We start from the raw sequence: 19,942 nt of genomic DNA, 5'->3' as shown, positions 1-19,942 counted from the left end.
CCCATAGCTGTATAAAGTTACTAAAAATCTCAAAACAAAAACAATGTGACAGCTAACTGAATTAACATAAAATGAGATGGCTGAGACCTGTTCCCCAACTGTTTGATTTATCCATAGTGACTATTACCTGTTGCTAGAATAAGAATCAGGTTTGTCCACATTACTGCTTCCACCAGTAATCCGTTCTTTTTATTGTTATGATAAAAAATTATATATACACTGTATGGATACATGACATTTTCTTTACCCATTCAACAGGTTATGAACATTTGGATTATTTCCAGCTTGTGAATATTACAAGTAATGCTTACTGGGGCATGTAGGTAGCTTAGTCATTTGAGTGTCTAACTTTTGATTTTGGCTCAGGTCATGTTCTTGGGGGGTCCTGAGATTGAGCCCTGCATCAGGCTCTGAGCTCAGTGGGGAGTCTGCTTGGGATTCTCTCTCTTCCCCTGTTTCTCCCCACCACCTCTAGAAAATAAATAAATAAATCTGTAAAAAATAAATGCTTATCTATGTTTTAATTTTAGTAATTGAACCAAGAATTTATTATAAATCCTATGGTTACAGGAAATTTAAAGCTGAAATTTCAAGTTTTGAAGCAGAGAAATACGATAAAGTTAATAGACTTTCAAATCTAAAAAATAGCGACAAAACACGTTAACTTGCCAAAAAGCAGCTTTCTAAAACGAGAACACTAAAAGGAAATGCAACTGAGCAAAGTTATCATCATTAATTCTTTTTTTTTTTTTTTTAAAGATTTTATTTATTTATTCATGATAGACCTAGAGAGAGACACAGAGACACAGGCAGAGAGAGAAGCAGGCCCCACACCGGGAGCCTGACGAGGGACTCAATCCCGGGACCCCAGGATTGCGCCCTGGGCCAAAGGCAGGCGCTAAACCGCTGAGCCACCCAGGGATCCCCTCTTTCATTAATTCTTACCAATATTTCCTCATAAGTACTAAACAAGTAAAATATTTAAATCTTGATAAAACCAATGCTAGGGGTATTTTTTCCTTAAAGAAAACAAAACAGTATGATAACCAAGATTTGAACTAATACCCACTTTTCCAAATTGGTGCTTTCTACTACACCAGCTGCTTCTTTAAAAAAAAAAAAAAAAAAAAAGATTTATTTATTTATTTATTCATGAAACACACACAGAGAAAGAGGCAGAGAAATAAAGAAGCAGGCTCCTCACAGGGAGCCCGATGTGGGACTCGATCCCTGGACCCAGGATGGTGCCCTGAGCCAAAGGCAGATGCTCAACCACTGAGCCACCCAGGTGTTCCCTCTACTACACCAGCTTTGAAAAATTGTTTACAGATTCTAAGACTGAAATAATGGATTTCATTGTGAATACCAGTGACGGACTGGGAATGGCCATTATTTCTGTTTCTAAAAGGCTGTGTGGTTGCATCTAGTTTTTGTAAAAAAGACAATCCTTCTCAATAAGTAATGTCTGTCATTGGCTTTTTGTTGGGGAGGAGGGAAAAGGTACTGGCACTTGGGTATTTGTGAGCTGTGAGCAGGACCCTTCTTGTACAAGTGCTCTTAACTTAAAGCCCAAGAAAGAGCACTTGAGAATCTGAATTTCTAAAATTACATGCACAATTTTGATGGTGAGAGTTACATCAGAATTTCAAAGGGATCTGTGCTAACTACCGTATGAGACACTGAGAATAACTGTTCTCTTTCATAGAATCCCAAAGAGGGACAGTTTTGAGAGCACAGCATAGTGGTACACAGCACCTCTACAGTTTCAAATCCTAGCTTTGTAATAAGTTTGAGCAACTCCTAAAACCTTCCAAAGCTTCACTTTCTTTATAGGGAAAATGGAAACAGTAATACTCACATGAAAAAGTTGTGAGGCAGATACACAAGAAAGTAAACTCCAGAAAAAATAGTTTTGTCTGTTTTATTCATTGCTGTAGCCCCAGAATCTGAAACACTGCCTGGGACATTCCATATGTGCTCAATAAATTAAGGAATGAAATGTAGTAATTTTCCATAAGAGTCTTTGGTCCCTTGTATACAGTAACAATCAAAAGAAGTCAGCTTTTTTTTTTTTTTAATTTTTATTTATTTATGATAGTCACACACACAGAGGGGGGGGGGGGCAGAGACATAGGCAGAGGGAGAAGCAGGCTCCATGCACCGGGAGCCCGACGTGGGATTCGATCCCGGGTCTCCAGGATCGCGCCCTGGGCCAAAGGCAGGCGCCAAACCGATGGCCACCCAGGGATCCCAGAAGTCAGCTTTTTAAATAATAATAGCAGCAGTAGTCTGAAGTACTGCTCAAATTATTGCAATTAAGAATCATTGCTCTAGGGCAGCCCAGGTGGCTCAGCAGTTTAGCGCCGCCTTCAGCCCAGGGTGTGATCCTGGAGACCCAGGACAGAGTCCCACGTCCAGTTCCCTGCATGGAGCCTGCTTCTCCCTCTGCCTGTGTCTCTGCGTGTCTCTCATGAATAAATAAATAAAATATTTTTAAAAAGAAAAAAAGAATCATTGCTATAGGGCAGCCTGGGTGGCTCAGCAGTTTAGCGCCGCCTTCAGCCCAGGGCCTGATCCTGGAGACCCTGCATGGAGCCTGCTTCTCCCTCTGCTGGTGTCTCTGCCTCTCTCTCTGTATGTGTGTCTCTCATGAATAAATAAATAAAAATCTTAAAAAAAAAAAAAAAAAAGGAATCATTGCTCTACCCTTTTACCTATTAGCTCAATAAAATATGCAAGAATAAATACAAGTCCGGGACTACAGTTCAGCTTTTGTCTGACTAACAAAGCTTCTTCTAGGTAGGTAGATACAATATATAGGTTAAAGCTACTTTCCAACCATATTTAGACCTCCTGTCACTACAACCCGTTTGGAATATGTTAAGATCAACTGAACTATAATTCTTTAGCTATAGACTCTAAACGCTTACAACTACATTCTAGAAATCTAAGAGGCACTTAAAAAATACATTTTAACATCTCTACAGCTGGAATGTTACAACTCTCCGAGTCAATACAAAAGCAAAAACTAAGTACATGTCAGTATTTTGAATCATTTAAAGATTAGTTCAGGGAAAAGGCTGGGAAATAATTCTCTTTCAAGTCTTTAAAAAACAGATTACTGGGATCCCTGGGTGGCGCAGCGGTTTGGCACCTGCCTTTGGCCCAGGGCACGATCCTGGAGACCCAGGATCGAATCCCACATCGGGCTCCCGGTGCATGGAGCCTGCTTCTCCCTCTGCCTGTGTCTCTGCCTCTCTCTCTCTCTCTGTGACTATCATAAATAAATAAAAATAAAAAATAAAAAAATATTAAAAAAAAAACATTACTATACAAAAAATTCTGGAATACTGATATTATCTCTGACTCTTAATTATACAAGTCAATGAACTTTACCTCAAGTTTTGCAGACTGTAATTTTGACATCCTAGGGAGAACCTGTCTACTTTTGAAGCAGTGAGAAAAATCAGTGAGATTATAATATAAAATGAATCTTAATTCCCTTCAATGTTTAAAATAGGTATGTGATAATGTAAGGGATCATTTTTCTTCTACTTCTGTGGATTTTTTTTGAGAGTTTTATTATTAAAAAAACCAATACATTTATAAAATATACAAAATGAAAATTAAAAACTGAAAGAGGAGTTGTGGAGTTGTCTTGTAATTACCCCATAATATTATCATTTAAGAATGTTGATAATCTTTGACATTTTTAAAAGTGGTTCTTAGAAATTAAAAAAAAACAAGTTTAGCCAGTCATTCAACTCACAATGAGTAATAATTATAATATTGATGCTGGCAAAGAGAAGTATCTTTCAGATAAATAATACATTGTTGGTGATAGTGCATGTTTAAAGAAAACAAAGAGGCAAGCTTAAAAGAAGAACCAATTAAAATTCTTTTAATCCTATTTTTAAACCTTAATAACTAGTATGTTTGTTCTTGAAAAGGGCTAAGAGTTATTTATTGAAAATTACAGAATTAAACATATTGTTTTAAGTGTTTTACAGAAGAATTATCAACATAAATACTAACAATATTCTAACAGTGTAAATATTGAAACTTTAAACATTTCCCTCTCTATTGTCAAAATAATATTTATCTTTATATTAATTAGCATGCCAAAAAGTCTACCCAGAAAGAAAAGTGCATGGCAAAGGATTTAAATTCTAAGTACTTTAACTGGTGTGCCATAATCAAAGGATTGTATTCTATTTTTTAAAAAATATTTTATTTATTTATCCATGAGAGGCACACAGAGAGATAGAGGCAGAGACACAGGCAGAGAGAGAAGCAGGCTCCATGCAGGGAGCCCAACGTGGGACTCGATCCCGGGTCTTCAGGATTACACCCTGGGCTGAAGGCGGTGCTAAACCGATGAGCTACCCCGGGCTGCCTGAAGGATTGTATTCTAAAAAGCTTGCTGGTTTATCTTCTTGTACTAGAGGGGAAAATAGATTAAGACACAAAAAAAGATACAAAGTAAAATTAGGGTACTTGATATTAGAAAGTACTAAGAGTTCTGATTATCACATGTTATTGCCACTTGAAGAAATGAAAGTACAATTAAAACTGTTTCGTAATCAACTAAAAAAAATCTACACTGAAAGAAATTTTAACAACCTTCAAGAAGTTAAGGGCACCACCTCGAGAAAATGTTAAATGAAAATGTTATCAACAATGTGGATGTCTTGGTTAAACACTACCAAAAATTATGGTACTATTGGTTAACTGTGAAACACTCTAGTTTGAATTTCTAATACAGGTAATGGGATTTGGTTGGTTTACCTATGTTCTTTTTTGTGGTTTTTCTTGAAAATAATGGTATTTGTAAAAATAAGGTGCACTCTGGAAGTTAAAAGCAAAGTTAAGAATTGCTAATTAAAATAATATGCCTACATGTTAATCTGCATTTTGAACTAAGCTTTAACCTATTAACTCACTTATTATATTGTATCATTAATTAATGAAGGACTCTCAGATCCTGATTTTCTTCAGGTAGTTGAACAGGTAAGAATGCAGTTTATATGCAAAATGAGTTTAGTGGTGTTACCAAATGAGTAAGTGTGCCACTTTTCACTTATACTTCTTCATTAGCAAGAAAGTGTAACTTCTACAAGTAAGCACACAATTATAAATATGCAGCATAATTCACATTACTTCTCCAACACTCTTAAGATTATAGATGAAGAAAACCAATTAAATTGGTCTAACAAATTGAGTAAGAAATACTTGGGGAGAGGGGTAAAAGTTACATTAAGAATTGGAGGTTAGGGCAGCCCAGGTAGCTCGACGGTTTAGCACAGCCTTCGGCCCAGGGCGTGCGTGATCCTGGACACCCAGGATTAAGTCCCATGTCGAGCTCCCTGCATGGAGCCTGCCTCTCTGTGTCTCTCATGAATAAAATCTTTAAAAAAAAATTGGAGATTAATTTTGGGTATTGTTTATTTACACGTAAAGATTCCTGTTTTTAATTATTTATATAAAGCTCCTAAAATTTTTGTGACTTACAACCAACTCCTAATCAATGGAAGCAACTGATGGCTCTTAGACTTTAATGTTTTTCTTGCAAAACACTTGGGTACTGTATTCACTAATTTAAAAGATTGTTTTATTATTACCTTCTACAATTTCCTCCATTTACTTTTTTTTCAATTTAAGAAGTTGTTTGCTTTCTTTTTAATTTAAATTTTCATTTATTTATGATAGACAGAGAGAGAGAGAGAGAGAGAGAGAGAGAGAGAGAGGGCAGAGACACAGGCAGAGGGAGAACCAGGCTCCATGCCGGGAGCCCGAAGTGGGACTCGATCCCAGGTTTCCAGGATCGCGCCCTGGGCCAAAGGCAGGCGCCAAACCGCTGAGACACAGAGGGATCCCCAGAAATTGTTTACTTTTAGTCTCAAAGAAAAGCATAGCAAAGACATGGAAGGACAAAAAACAAAACCTCCTAGGATTCTTTGCCAAGTCAGGTTTCATGGGCTGCTTCATAATTGCTTGAAATGAAAGCTGAGGAAAGATGCAATCATGGTCTACACTTAAGTTCAGTAAATATATCAAGATATTATTTCATCAATCAGAAATAAATTGCAGTTTTCACAAAAATACAAAACAAAAACGGATGCTATAATGATTCTAAGAAAATTCTGAAGAGACTTAGGGGTAAGCAAAAATAAAAATTCAGTAGCTTTACTCTAAATGTATTCACTATATAAAAATACATACCAAAAAGCAAGTGACTTGATTATCTACCATTCTGTATTACATATATTTTTCAATAATAAGACCTAAGGCAGACCCAACTTCAAATATTACTGATCCTAATTATAAACCAGAAGTGTAATTTAAAAAATCACTGGGGAAATAAAAAAAGCATTAAAAAATGATAAACAGATGTATTTTTTAAAAAGCTCACACACACACATACACCCCATATTCTTTATCCACTTATCTATTGATGGGATACTTGGGCTGCTTCTGTGGTTCAGCTACTGTACATATAATGCATACATTATATATACAATGCTGCAGTATATCTAGGAGTGTGTATGTCCCTTCAATTAGTGTTTCCATATTCTTTGTGAAGGAGATGAAGAGTACACGTATCTTGATGAGCACTGACTAATAATATGGAACTGCTCAGTTACTATAATGGACACCTGAAACTAATTTTACACTGTTAACTATACCATAATTAAACAAACAGAAGACAACTCTTGGCTTTTACTTGGTGTTAACATTTACTGAAGACCTATTCTGGTCCAAGAGTTGTGCTAGTACCCAAAAAATAAAAAAGAAAATCCAAGAAATGATAACTCATACCAAGATTACTATAATATGGGATGCGTCTGAGTGCCTCAGTGGTTGAGCATCTGCCTTCGGCTCAGGGCGTGATTCCAGGGTCCTGGGATCGAGTCCACATCGGGCTCCCTGCAGGGAGCCTCATTCTCCCTCTGCCTGTGTCTCTGCCCCTCTCTATGTGTCTCTCATGAATAAATAAATAAAATATTGGGATCCCTGGGTGGCGCAGCGGTTTGGCGTCTGTCCTTTGGCCCAGGGCGTAATCCTGGAGACCCGGGATCGAGTCCCACGTCGGGTCGGGCTCCCGGTGCATGGAGCCTGCTTCTCCCTCTGCCTGTGTCTCTGCCTCTCTCTCTCCTGTGTGCCTATCATAAATAAATTAAAAATTAAAAAGAAAAATCTTTTAAAAAGATTTCTATATTTACTATTCAACATCAATATATAATGAGTGCCTACAACACTTTAGGTATGCTCTACTCAATGGGAATGAAGCAATGAACAAAAGACTATGTCCTGAGAATTTACAATGGGGGTATGGGGAGACACAAATAAAATCAATATAAAACACATTAGAAGTGATATAAGCACTGTGTAGAAAAAAATAAAGTAAGGTAAGGGCGATAGTGTGGGAATGGAGGGATCATCTTATACAGGATGTTATAAAGAACTTCTGTTAAGATGAAAGTACTATAAAGGTGACCCTTGAATAACACAGGTTTGAGCTGCATGGATCCACTTATAGGCAGATTTAAAAATAAATTTATTTTCTCTTCTCTTATGATCTTAAGATTTTTCTCTAGCTATTTAATTCTAATAATACAGTATACACCATATATGACATATATAATATGTGTTAATCAACTGTTTATCTTATCAATAAAGCTTCTAGCCAATAGTAGGCTATTAGTAAAGTTTTAGGGGAGTAAAGCTATATGCAGACTTGACTGAGCAGGAGTCAACACCCTTAATCCTTTCACTGTTCAGGAATCAACTATATAGCTCAGTACCCAAAGAGCCCTTTCAATAGATTGATCTTGTGTTTTCAACAAAAGTTTCTATCATTTGGCTTTATTCTGTTTACTATTTTCAAATCAATTTCTCTGGTAGGGTAATAGGCCAAATAATTTATAGCTAAAGTTAAATTTCGATTTGGGAAAGCCCTAGAGATCTGTCTAGAATCCAGTGGAGAGTTCATGGCTACAATGGTCCTTCTGCTGCTGCTTACAGGGGCAAAAATGGGATTTCTGGAGCAATCTAAATGTTTCATGAGGTACCATTATTCAATATATACAAAATGTCCCTCGGTGATTTCCTTTGCCAGCTCTATACAGGAAGATATTCATGATCCCCTCTCCTGCACTGCTCCCATTATGCAGCAAAAATACTACATAGATCAGGATAGAATGTTCCTGACTAGCAAATACTTAGAATGCAATTCTAAAGAGAGCAGTGTTAAGGAAAGATTTCTGAAGTATTCTTGAATTGTCTCAGCCCACAATAATAGTTCTTCTCTCTGAAAACCTACACCAAATTCTTCAGCACTTGATCATATACGATCTTGTATTCTAGGGGGCAGGATACAATGAACTGTAGAAAGGAATATTATCTTAAGATTACGAAGCTTGGCTCTATTAAAAACATTATACGGTATGAGATAAGCCACTTTATTTTCAATTTCCAGTTTCTTTATTTGGAAAATAAGGGAAGAGGGAAGCACTGAACACAGAGTTGCCTCATATTAGCCAGGTAGGCACCTAAATGTCTGAAGCAGAAAGGTTGTTAATATTAGGGAATGGTGTGAATTGTGCCCAAGTGGAGTGAATGCTTATACAGCTAAAGTCATTCAAATTCTACAAATTGTGACTATTGGGACGCCTGGGTGGCTCAGTGGTTAAGCGTCTGCCTTTAGCCCAGGGCGTGATCCTGGAGAGTCCCGGGATGGGGTCCCACATCAGGCTCCTTGCATGGAGCCTGCTTCTCCCTCTGCCTACGTCTCTCTCTGTGTCTCTCATGAATAAATAAATAAAATCTTTAAAAAAAATTGTGAATATTGAGAAAACCAATAAAATCTATTTAAGGTATGGATATTTAGACTCTGGGTCACTAGTTATCTACTGCTGGACTAAATGTACTCAAGGTCCCTTTCAATTCCAAAATGTTATCATTACATATACTTGGGTCTTGAAGAATTATATAGGGACAGAACTTTTAAAAGTATCTCAATATTATATTCCCTCATCTTTATTATTGTAAAAAAAAAAAGGTAGAATTCTACGTTGCCTCTAACATTTAATGATAATGTAAATATTCTGTCCCTATTTCATAATGGCAGTTTGATATTACTGACATTTTAGAATTCTTACCTTTCAAAAAAATAGATAAAACTAAAATAAAGGGACTGAAAAAAATACAGGACAGTCTCTACACAGTCATAGGCTGCTCTCAACTGGGAAAATCTACCGATACTGCTGGGCACTCAACCAAGGCAAGATGCAAAGGCTTTCCGTATTTTCTTCTTAGTTCTGGCATGCTAGTTCAACATGTTTTGTGCAATTAAGGTCTTCTTTTGAACTAATTTTAGATTAGGGTATGGATACAAGGTCCTCTTTTGACCAGGGTTGTAGAACATGGATTTTGGAGATAAGGGAATCCAAGAACGGACTACCTATGTAATTTACCAGAGGGTAGTCACTTATTCTAGGCTTGTGCCTTAGTTGTAAAATATAGACAATGATAATATCAATTTCACAGACTTAGTGGACAGATTGAATAAGAATGTATATCGTCTTTAAAAGTTTTAAATGTTATTATTACTATCACCAACCAGATGCACAGTAGCCCCTTTGTATTTTGTCCCCAATTTGGACTAGAAATGTTTGTTAAGTCAAGAAATGACTAAAGACTAATAATTCAATTCTAGCAAAGGAAAGAACCATTTAGATCTGTCAAAGACCACAAACAAGGTACCTTTTGTATATAAATTGCCACTTAAGTTGATATCAATTACTGACAAATGCCAAGAATCCCAATTGAAAATGAACTATACAAATCTTGAAAAAAAAAATTAGTTCTTATACTGCCCTGTAGGAATATAATTCCAGTGGAAAAGAAACTGCTCTGGAGCAGGAAAGAAATATTAAAAATAGCAACTTTTGGGTTCCAGAGACACCTGTTCTCAACCTCATAATCTGGTTTATTTTTTTATTCAATCTCATTAATAAATGTAAAAAGGTTAAGAATCAAATTCTTGAAAAGTGGTAATATTTAAAAAGCATAATTCCTTCCCATTAAAATATGTCAGAGGGTCTCCAAATAGCTATAGTCAAATTAGAAAATTTCCAACAAAACAATAGTAATTTAAGCAATTCTATCCTCAAGTTATTTTGCTACAACACCCACCACCAACCATCCATTTTTGAAATTCTGTGGTTTTAAATTATAAATAAAGGACTAAGTAAAAAAACTTAACTACTGGTTCTTGGAGTCAAGTGACATTACTTCTCCCACTGAACACTTTCTGGAAGAGACGGTATTTGATTTCTCCTTTCCGCCTCCAACTCCCAAAGTAGTATTTTAGCAGCTGAAGAGGATTACCATGTTCTCATTGCCCTCCCAAATAAAATTAACTAATTAAAATGTCAGAGGACCTGGTACTAATCTATTGGACACAATGATAGAATTCAAACCTCTGAGCAGATTTAAACATTATTTTGGGGGGTCCAAACACTACCTCTGATACTCTCTTTTAAAAATAAAACTAACAATGAACTACAAAATAAAAAGCTGTTAAAATGAACATTACTAATAATATTTACTTTCTGAGTTGTCTGTGTCTCTCATAGAGGACAAACGGGAAATGCTTCCAATCTTATATTCTAAGAAAGGTCTTCTTTGTGAACTAGATTTCTAAATCAGGTGTAGAATTTGTAGGCCATCAAATTGTTCACAGCATTTTCTCTACTTTGGCTGTATTCATAATACCTCAAGTAGGAAAAAATTCTTCCTTTGCCCTTTTCATGGATTAATATTTCCAGTAAATAAAGCTTATTCCAACATATACTAGAACATGCAACTTAAGGTCATGTTTTCTAGTTTCATTACTGAAGTTATTACCTTTCAGTTTAGGACTTGATCGTATCTCTGAAAAATTATAGCACAATTTACCAGCAATATGACAAATGCAGAAGAATCTGTTTCTTAGATTTCTCAGCCAAACCAAGAGATGAGCCTAGTAGCTAAGTTACAAAAAAAAATGGAGAGTCCAACATGTTTAGAAAATAAGAAGAAATCATGTTGGCTCAAAATGACCTATTAGTTCTATCAGATCTCTCCCAATAGGTTGGGATTCATGTAGAATTCTCTCCTGCTCCCAAGAGTTCTTTGGACATACCCTAAGAATTAACCTGTCACATTTTGTTTCTTCTCATCATATCTAGCAATAAGTGTTCTAGATGTACACAGTGACTCAAAGATCTGCTGTGTCTTCCAAACATAATTTAGATAAACATGGATAGGAGTATGGAGATAAACTTTACTATTTGCTATATATGTTAGAATCTGACACATACACGCCTTATTTAACTATATTTTAAATTGAAAAAATGATAAAATAGGAAAATATAAGAATTAAGAGCACGGGCTTTAATCTGATTTCCTGGAATGCCAGTTCTAACCATTAGCTAAGTGATCCCGGTCATGTTATTTAACCTCTCTGTGCCTCATTCTCTCATCCAAAAATGAGAGTAACAGTATCTATGTAAAGTTTTTAAAATTCAAATAAAATAACTTATCCCATGCAAAATGTTTAACAAAATGCCTAACACATAGTAAGCAATGTTACTTGATATTTTTAAACTCCATCTATTTATAGTGCTCAAAACTTGAAGCACCTACAGGATGGACCTCAAATGCACAGTATACTACAGAACTTGTATACCTGGGAGGGTTGTCATCAACATTTCTCTCTTCTCCATGCCAGTACCACGTCTGATCCATTCTACTTTGGCATCTCTGGAATCAATTACATTCTCTCTACTTTATTACTTTGTAAGGACCCTCACTATTTCCAAAAAGGAAAAGGTGTGGTGGGATATAGGAGGCAAATATGAAGGAAAATATTAATTGGTCATACACTTGAATTTCAATGACCAGATTAGAAAGATTTTAGTCTTAACTATGAAGACAAAGAGGTAGGGCACACTAGAAATTTGAAACAAGGGCAGCCCGGTGGCTCAGCAGTTTAGCACCGCCTACAACCCAGGGCGTGATCCTGGAGACCCGGGATTGAGTCCCACATCAGGCTCCCTGCATGGAGCCTGCTTCTCCCTCTGCCTCTGTCTCTCTCTCTCTCTCTCGATTAAATAAATAAAACCTTTAAAAAAATTTTGAAACAAAACAAGATAACTATATTTTAGTGGCCTTAATATCCCAGAAGATCTGTTAGTTTAGAACATTAAAATGTAGTGTTTGCGCTGTTACTTCACAATCAAGCAGAGTCTACAGAACAAAGTGCTATGTGTACACAGAAGAGAATTCTCTCCCTATAAGGATATGTCAAGCAAAGCTTCACTAAGTGGATATTTAAGCCAGACCAATGGATATTTTAAAGAAATAGAGGAGTTCACTGAGAAATGTGGGCACTCTGGGGAAAAGGATTATGAGCACATGGGAGTAGAGGGGGAACAGATGGAAGACGTAAGGGACCCTCTTAAAGAGTTTAACCTGTATTCTACAAAAACTGAGACACAAAAAGTTTTCAAGTTGGGAAATGACATGAATATATCTGTTAGAAAGATCACAGCAATTGAATATTTGTTTTCTGAATTCTGAGAATTCAGTAAGAGGTTACCACAGGTTAGAGATGGTGATCTAGGTTAGGACAGTGACAGATGAAATCAAGAGAACACGGTGACTGGCCAGATGGGTGAGGAAAGAAAAATTGGACGCAGAATGATCAAACCTGGATAGTGAGGCCATTAAGCCAGACTGGGAGCTAAAGAGGAACAGACTCGGTTCAGTAAGTACTTTTTATCTTTGGCAATAGGTCTCAAAGACAGCAGAGTAAAAGCTGACAATTGACAATAGTATGGACATGGTAGTAGCGTCTTTATTCCTAAAGAGATTAGAAAGAATCTCTGTATTCAAAAGGCTTCAGGCATAAAACAGAACACTGATTTGTTTAGCAAGATTATAAATGTACCATGTGCAATTTGTTCCACTCAATATTCCTGGCTTATTAATTTGAAATATGTAATTTATTTAGATGATTACAAATCTCAATTTTAAGATTTATAGTTTTAGTTGTTAAGGCTTTATCAAATGAGCTTTGATGGAGGTTTGTCAATTTATGAGAAACAGAAATATGAATGGAAAAAAATTAATACTATACAAAACCAAAAATTTTTCTAGGCTTAATGAGTATCTCAGGGCAAAATTTGGTGACTCATTTGTATCGTACAATAAACCATAACATATAAAAATCATTTGTCCACAAAGTGCCACACAGTTTCTTTAGACTCGCTCCCTTTTCTCTTTATCTGAAGCCTATTGCAAGCAAACAGGGCAGTAACTATCATATCTTATTTTCTCATTTCTTTAAGAAATAAATAACTACTGCTATGGTGACACTACTGCCAGTGTTTACTTCACATTCTTTCATTTTTTAAAAAAATATTTTATTTATTTATTTATGGGGGGGGGGGCAGAGACAAGAGACATAGGCAGAGGGAGAAGCAGGCTCCATGCAGGGAGCCTGATGTGGGACTCGATCCCGGAATTACAGGATCTCAACCCGAGCTGAAAGCAGGCGCTCAACCGATGAGCCACCCAGGCGTCCCAAGATCTAATTTAAAAGAAAATTTATCTGCTAAAAATCAAACCAGAATTACTATAAACAAAGTATAGATTTCCTCCTCCTTTTGTGAAAAGAACATAATTCTTTTTCAACTTCAACCTAAGTTTTTCCATTTTCTTGTCTTCTAAAGCCTTTTTTTTAATTTTAAAGATTTTATTTATTTATTAGAGACACACAGAGAAAAGGGGGGGGCAGAGGGAGAAGCAGGCTCCCTGTGGGGAGCCTGATGTAGGACTCGATCCTGGGTCTCCAGGATCACCCCCTGGGCCGAAGGCGGCGCTAAACCGCCAAGCCACCAGGGCTGCCCTAAAGCCTTTTCATAATCCAAATTTGATCTTTACATTTCTAAATAGGAATATAACATTGGATACATTTGCTTTAAAGGCACAAGTAATTTTTCTACAACAATGCAGTCCATCATATAAGCTGTCAAAAAGAACCACAAAAAGCTAAAATAACATCAAAGGATTCTAGTCACATTCTTAAAACAAGAAAAATAACAAGAGGATAACCACCAAGCAAACCATTCCAGAAGAGCCCATTTTAGCCAAAGACTATTCAAATTAAGGATGCTATTATTATTCCACATAGCCCCAAGAGGTACAGTTAAAATTTAGTCATTACAAATTGGGAGGAACTCAAAACAAAACAAAACTAGGAGAGGAGGAAGAGGGAAGGATCCAGGTCATTAATGTCCTTTTTGGTATAGAGTAGCAGTATTTTTAATAGCTCTTTTCCAACAATACCATAGACATAATGTATATCCCAGAATAGTGAAGCCACTATGGCTTAACTGCTGATAAAACTTGCAAGGATGGGGGCACCTGGGTGGCTCAGTTGGTTAAGCATGTGCTTTCAGCTCAGGTTGTGATCTGGGGGTCCTGGGATCAAGCCCTGATTTGGGCTCCCTGCACAGCGGGCAGTCTGTTTCTGCCTCTCCCCTATCTCCTCCACTAATGCTTACATGCAAGTGTTCCCTCTCAAATAAATATTTTTAAAAACTTGCAAGGGTTATTTTAGCAACTTTAAGTTATATACCTGTCATTAGAGTTTTCAACCATGGACTTCCCTGATTTATATACATGAGCACATACAAAAGCTAATTTCAGCAAGAAAGGACTAGACACAGACTATCCTAGATAGACATTTCTTTAGAAACATGGTACCTGCAATGCAAATCTATGAGTAAAGCTTAAACCAAGGTACAGGGAGCTAAGAGGAAAATTTCAGGCCACCTTGACTTGACTTGACTTTATCTAATAAGGTACATTTAAATAAAGCATTAATCATCTGACAGATTATGCAATTTTAAATTAGAAAGTTGAGTAGCATCACCTTTTGATAAGGTCACCAATGATATGTCATACACAAATACATTCCTAAATAGACCAATTAATCAAATGCACTTTTGTATTTTCATTTGAATATTTAAAAATGTCCAAAACAATAGTCAGAAACTTGATAAATAAAAGCCAAAATGCGTCCAACACCCTCCTCCCACCAAACCAATCACCCAGTTTCCTGGTATTTATTATACTTAAAACTGCGTGAACACAGTGACATGCAAAGGAGATGGCTACATCATAAGGTGGAATCAGGGTAACCCATAGTCCTGGTTTTAGCACTGTAAGTCTTCTGTATCAGGAAATCCTCAGTACTGAGCAACTCAAGATGACTGCTCATCTTAGGAGGAATACATCTTAATAGGAATTTGCTTCCTCTTATGTTTCATAATTTTAAAGATACTAAACTGCAAAGGCTTAAAAAACATCTTGCAAACACTTTGGGGTACTACATAGTTTTTGGTCTTTTTCCTCAACAGAATAGAATCATACTCTTCTCTGAAAGAAAATACAGAAATTAAAAACCAAACTGTGTGGGACACTAAAAAATGTAAGAGCCAAGTTGTTTAAGGGTAACAGACATTATTTGTATAGCATTTACAATTTATAGTATATTTTGACACGAGTTTTCTCATTTGGATACAAGTCTAAGGACATTTCTCATGAAGAAACACTGTCCCTTGCTTAATTAGGAGTACTTTTCATCTAATTAGTATTTGAATATGCCTTAAGTGCAAGTCACTATGAAGGTTACAAAGATGAACAAAATACACTTGTTTTCAGGAAGCTTACAATTTTGTAGGAAAGATGAGATAATATGGAAAAGATGAGAAACACAAAAAATGAAAATTTGGAGAGGTCAGAAACATATATATGAAGAAGGTGGCAATGAACAAAAGGCACAGCATTTCAATAGAAAAGTATACACTAGAGAAAAGGAAAGTGAAAGCAAAGGCGCAGAAGGCAGCAAAATAAAAGAATATGATTAGACTACTATAGAAAGCACAGTATGAGCGGATCTCAGTACAAATAGGAAAATAAAAACAGCAAGAGTGTCTACAGTCAACATAACACAGATCTGAGTACTGGTCAAGAACCTAGTCTCATTTTTTTTTTCCTAGTCTCATTTTATAAGCAACAGTACTGGAAGTTTTGAAGAGAAACATACGGATACAGAGAAAACTAAAGGTACTTTTTAAATGAACAAAAATAGTTCTAACAGAAGCTAGAACAGTACATCTAGAAATGTTAAGCAATTTACTAAAATACGATTAATATATGGCCTACTTTTAAAATACATCAGTTTGCGGGGCGCCCGTGTGGCTCAGTTAAGCAATCAACTCTTGATTTCAGCTTAGGACGCGATCTCAGGTAGTGGGATTCAGTCCTGCATCAGCTCCATGCCCAGCGGGGGTCTGCTTAAGATTCTCTCCTCCTTCTATTCCGTGCCCCCCACTAAAATAAATAAATCTTTTAAAAAAATGCACCAGTTTGAACAAAAACCCATAATGAGATGATGAAAACTAAAATCAGAAACGATACCTGCAGAGAGGAAGAAATGGCAAGAGACTGACAAAATATAGTTAAGACAATCAGTAATTTCAGTATTTTTTTTTCTACAAGACTGTATGAATACTGTGTACCTCCTATGGACAAACAGTGCAGATACCACATGCATACATCAAAGCTCTCTATTTTTTATCACAGAATGTTAACTTTGGTATCACAGCATGTGATATCCAAAGTATACTAAGATTACTTTTAGTTAATACCACTACCACACAACATGGCATCACTTAGCATATTTGCCTAAGATTTCACTTTTATAGACAAATGAGGCAGATTTATGGGGTAGGCCATACTATTCCTCAAAAACCTGCTTTGGATCTGTCCACATGCATAAAAAATACTCAGTTAAACTTAAATATCTCAGGGGCTTGGGTGGCTCAGTCAGTTAAACATCGAACTCTTGATTTTGGATTAGGTCATGATCTCAGGGTTATGAGATTGAGCCCCACATCAGCCTCCACACTGGGCATGGAGCCTGCTTAAGATTTTCTCTTCTAGGGACGCCTGGATGGCTCAGCGGCTGAGTGTCTGCCTTTGGCTCAGGGCATGATCCTGGGGTCCTGGGATCGAGTCCCATATCGGGCTCCCCACAGGGAGCCTGGTTCTCCCTCAGCCTGTATCTCTGCCTCTCTGTGTGTCTCTCATGAATAAATAAATAAAATCTTAAAAAAAAATTTTTTTTTCTCTTCTCTCTCTTCCTTGGCATACCCCCCACCCCCCTCCTTGCTCTTTCTCTCTTAAAAAAAAAAAAAAAAAAAGACAAATATCTCATGGTGAGAGATCTAAGTGTAAAGTCAATTGCTGCATAACCAGCACTTAACACAGTTGGAAAATAGAAGCTAATTATTTGCTGAATGAATCAAAACCAGTTTCTTGCCCTAGAGGAGGGGCTGGCAAACTCCAGACCTCAGGCCAAATCCTATTTACTGCCATTTTTTTGTAATTAAAGTTTTGTTGGAACACTGCCATGCAACTGCGTATCGTTTATGGTTGTTCTGGCAGCACTGACAGAGACCGGTCCTCAAAGGCTAAAAGTTTTTAATTTGGCCCTTTATAGAAAAACTCCGTTGATACCTATCCTATAGCCTAGAGCCTGGAAGAAATAAGGATAGATCTTGACTATTTATTCACTGGTAGCAAATGGGTTTTAGCTCAAACACCAATGCAAAATATAAATGGCTACCTGGAGTAGTGTTGAGAATGATTCTGAGACCAACTCTGGTTCCAAAGGGAAAGAGTACAGCTCTCATTTATCAATGACTACTGTGGTTTAGGGGAAGGAGTAATAGGGTTTTAACTCTAAAAACATTAGAAAACTTCTGATATAGAATACTTTGATCTTAAATAACTGGCATTGTTGTCTGATAGTTTTACAAAGATGATTAGCTGCAAAATAGGTAACACTCCCCTACCCCCCTTCCCGGGGCAACCCAAGAAGAATCACTGAGAATAGTTTGCCTGAATGCTGAAGACTGTCTACCAAAAACAATGATTTGGGTTCTGGCACAGTTGATGTTGCTCATTTTTACACTATTCATTCATTCACTCCATATTCATTCATTATGCACTTAGCCAACAGATTCTGTTGTTTAAAAGTATTCCTGAGGATGATTAAACAGTGTTATCAGTTGAACCCATGGCAAGAAGGTAAGCCCCCAACATACCCTCAAAACTCCATCAAGCTTTTTTTTTTTTTTAAAGATTTTATTTATTTATTTCTGAGAATACACAGAGAGGAGAGAGAGAAGCAGAGACACAGGCAGAGGGAGAAGCAGGCGCCATGCAAGGAGCCTGACATGGGACTCGATCCCGGGTCTCCAGGATCAGGCCCTGGGCGGAAGGCAGCGCTAAACCGCTGAGCCATCCGGGCTGCCCTCCCATCAAGCTTTATAGATAAAACTGAAAAGAAGGGCATGCTGGGTAAAGTACTTTTACATTAGAAGCTAAATCTATTAAATTTGCCCATTCTGATTCTGGAAGTACTTAATAAAGAAAACAGTTCCACATTAAAGGATTCATGCTACTGGAGCTCTGCAAAGTTTCTCTTCAGATTATTTTAGAAAATTCCTTTGTTTGCTGGACCTACCTCAAGTATTTGTGCCTGACCTGCAAGGGGAGGCTGGGAAAGCTAATACCTGGCATTTTTTTTCTACAAAGCAAAGGTATTAACCAAGACTCATTTAGACCTGTGTCTTTTCAAACACCAGTAAGTCTCTCTGAAGATAAAAGTGAGCACACACATCCATACCTCTACATATAAGACACTTTGAGGCAGATATGATGTTTCTGTTAGATGCAGTCTGGCCCATATGGGCCACATCCTAGCATGACAGGAAGGAAGGAGACATGCATGGGATATCCAAAGAGGTGACAAAGTCACTTCTGGGAATAGTGGGAAGGAAGGTCTCAAAGTCCGATTAAATTTAAATCTGAAGACCCAGAAGCCTGAGAGAGCTAAGTGATATCACAGTAACATCTATCACAGTAGGGATTGTGTGTGTGTGTGCGCGCGCGTGCGCGCATTAAGGTTTTAAAAGCACCTCTGAAAAACTGATAACACACCCCTGTTCCTAAGGATCTTAAAACCTATATTCCTAGTAAAGAAAGGTCAGGGTTCAGAGACCATCATCTTCATCATTTTGCCTCCAAATAATGTCCCCCAATTTAGTAAAGAAAATTCAGTGTCTGTTGTTCCTCAGGTCTCTAGAAATCAGATTCTTCAGTAATTTAAATAACCTGTGCTCTTAACGTCTTAACTTCCATAAGTCATAGAAAAAGAGATACAACCACTTCAAAGAGATGATCCTTATTGGGGGTAAGAAAGCTAACCATCTATTTTCCTGTTCCTAGATGAAGCCATTATCTTTCCCCAGTTTGCTGATTTGTCATTCCAGAATCTAACAGTAAAATCAAAGGTCTCAATACTTTTTTCTGAACAGGTTGCAGAATGAGATAACTGCAACAACCAGAGATATCCCGATTAGAGAAAATATCTGCTTTTATTTATTTCAAATCCTACACTAAGTACAGTTTATGAACTGTTTGAGGACAGAAGTAAAAGAAATCGGAAGTGAGGCACTTGTACTAGCTCTAGCCCGTCAACTAGAATTTATGGGTAAAGACTTCGGAATAAACCACACCTGTTTTCATAAATGGAAGAATACCACAAGTATTTCTTTTAATATAAATATTCAGATTTTACAAAGCGCCACCCTCCACAAGGATGGGGGAACATTTTTTAAAACATAATTTTACAATCTGTTTAAACATAAGGCTGAGTTCAGAAATAAACAGAATGAGTATCTTACATGAGAGAAGGAATAAATGACTGCAAAAAATATTTTATTTCATTTTCCTGTTAACCTCCTAACTAGGATTA

At 36.9% G+C, this 19,942-nt stretch overlaps 1 protein-coding gene across 3 annotated transcripts in view; it reads right to left on the bottom strand.

Moving 5' to 3' along the window:
• RAP1B (RAP1B, member of RAS oncogene family) overlaps positions 1-19,942 on the bottom strand; it is a 49,354-nt gene that overhangs the window by 16,751 nt on the left and 12,661 nt on the right. Inside the window, exons 1-2 of one of the 3 annotated variants that reach the window (XM_049115139.1) lie at positions 6,820-7,158; positions 5,945-6,006 (exon numbers count right to left, since the gene is read on the bottom strand). The exons of 1 other annotated variant lie outside the window; for it this stretch is intronic. The gene's annotated coding sequence lies outside the window, so the exon portion shown is untranslated. Of the gene's footprint in view, positions 1-5,944; positions 6,007-6,819; positions 7,159-19,942 lie in introns of those variants that run through there. One more of the 3 variants, XM_035721717.2, reaches the window with a different exon arrangement.

Source organism: Canis lupus, chromosome 10, assembly GCF_003254725.2.
Source record: "Canis lupus dingo isolate Sandy chromosome 10, ASM325472v2, whole genome shotgun sequence".
Taxonomy (NCBI): Eukaryota; Metazoa; Chordata; class Mammalia; order Carnivora; family Canidae; genus Canis; species Canis lupus.
The sequence above is the reverse complement of the archived record's forward strand: the minus strand, read 5'-3'. Positions and strand labels throughout refer to the sequence as shown.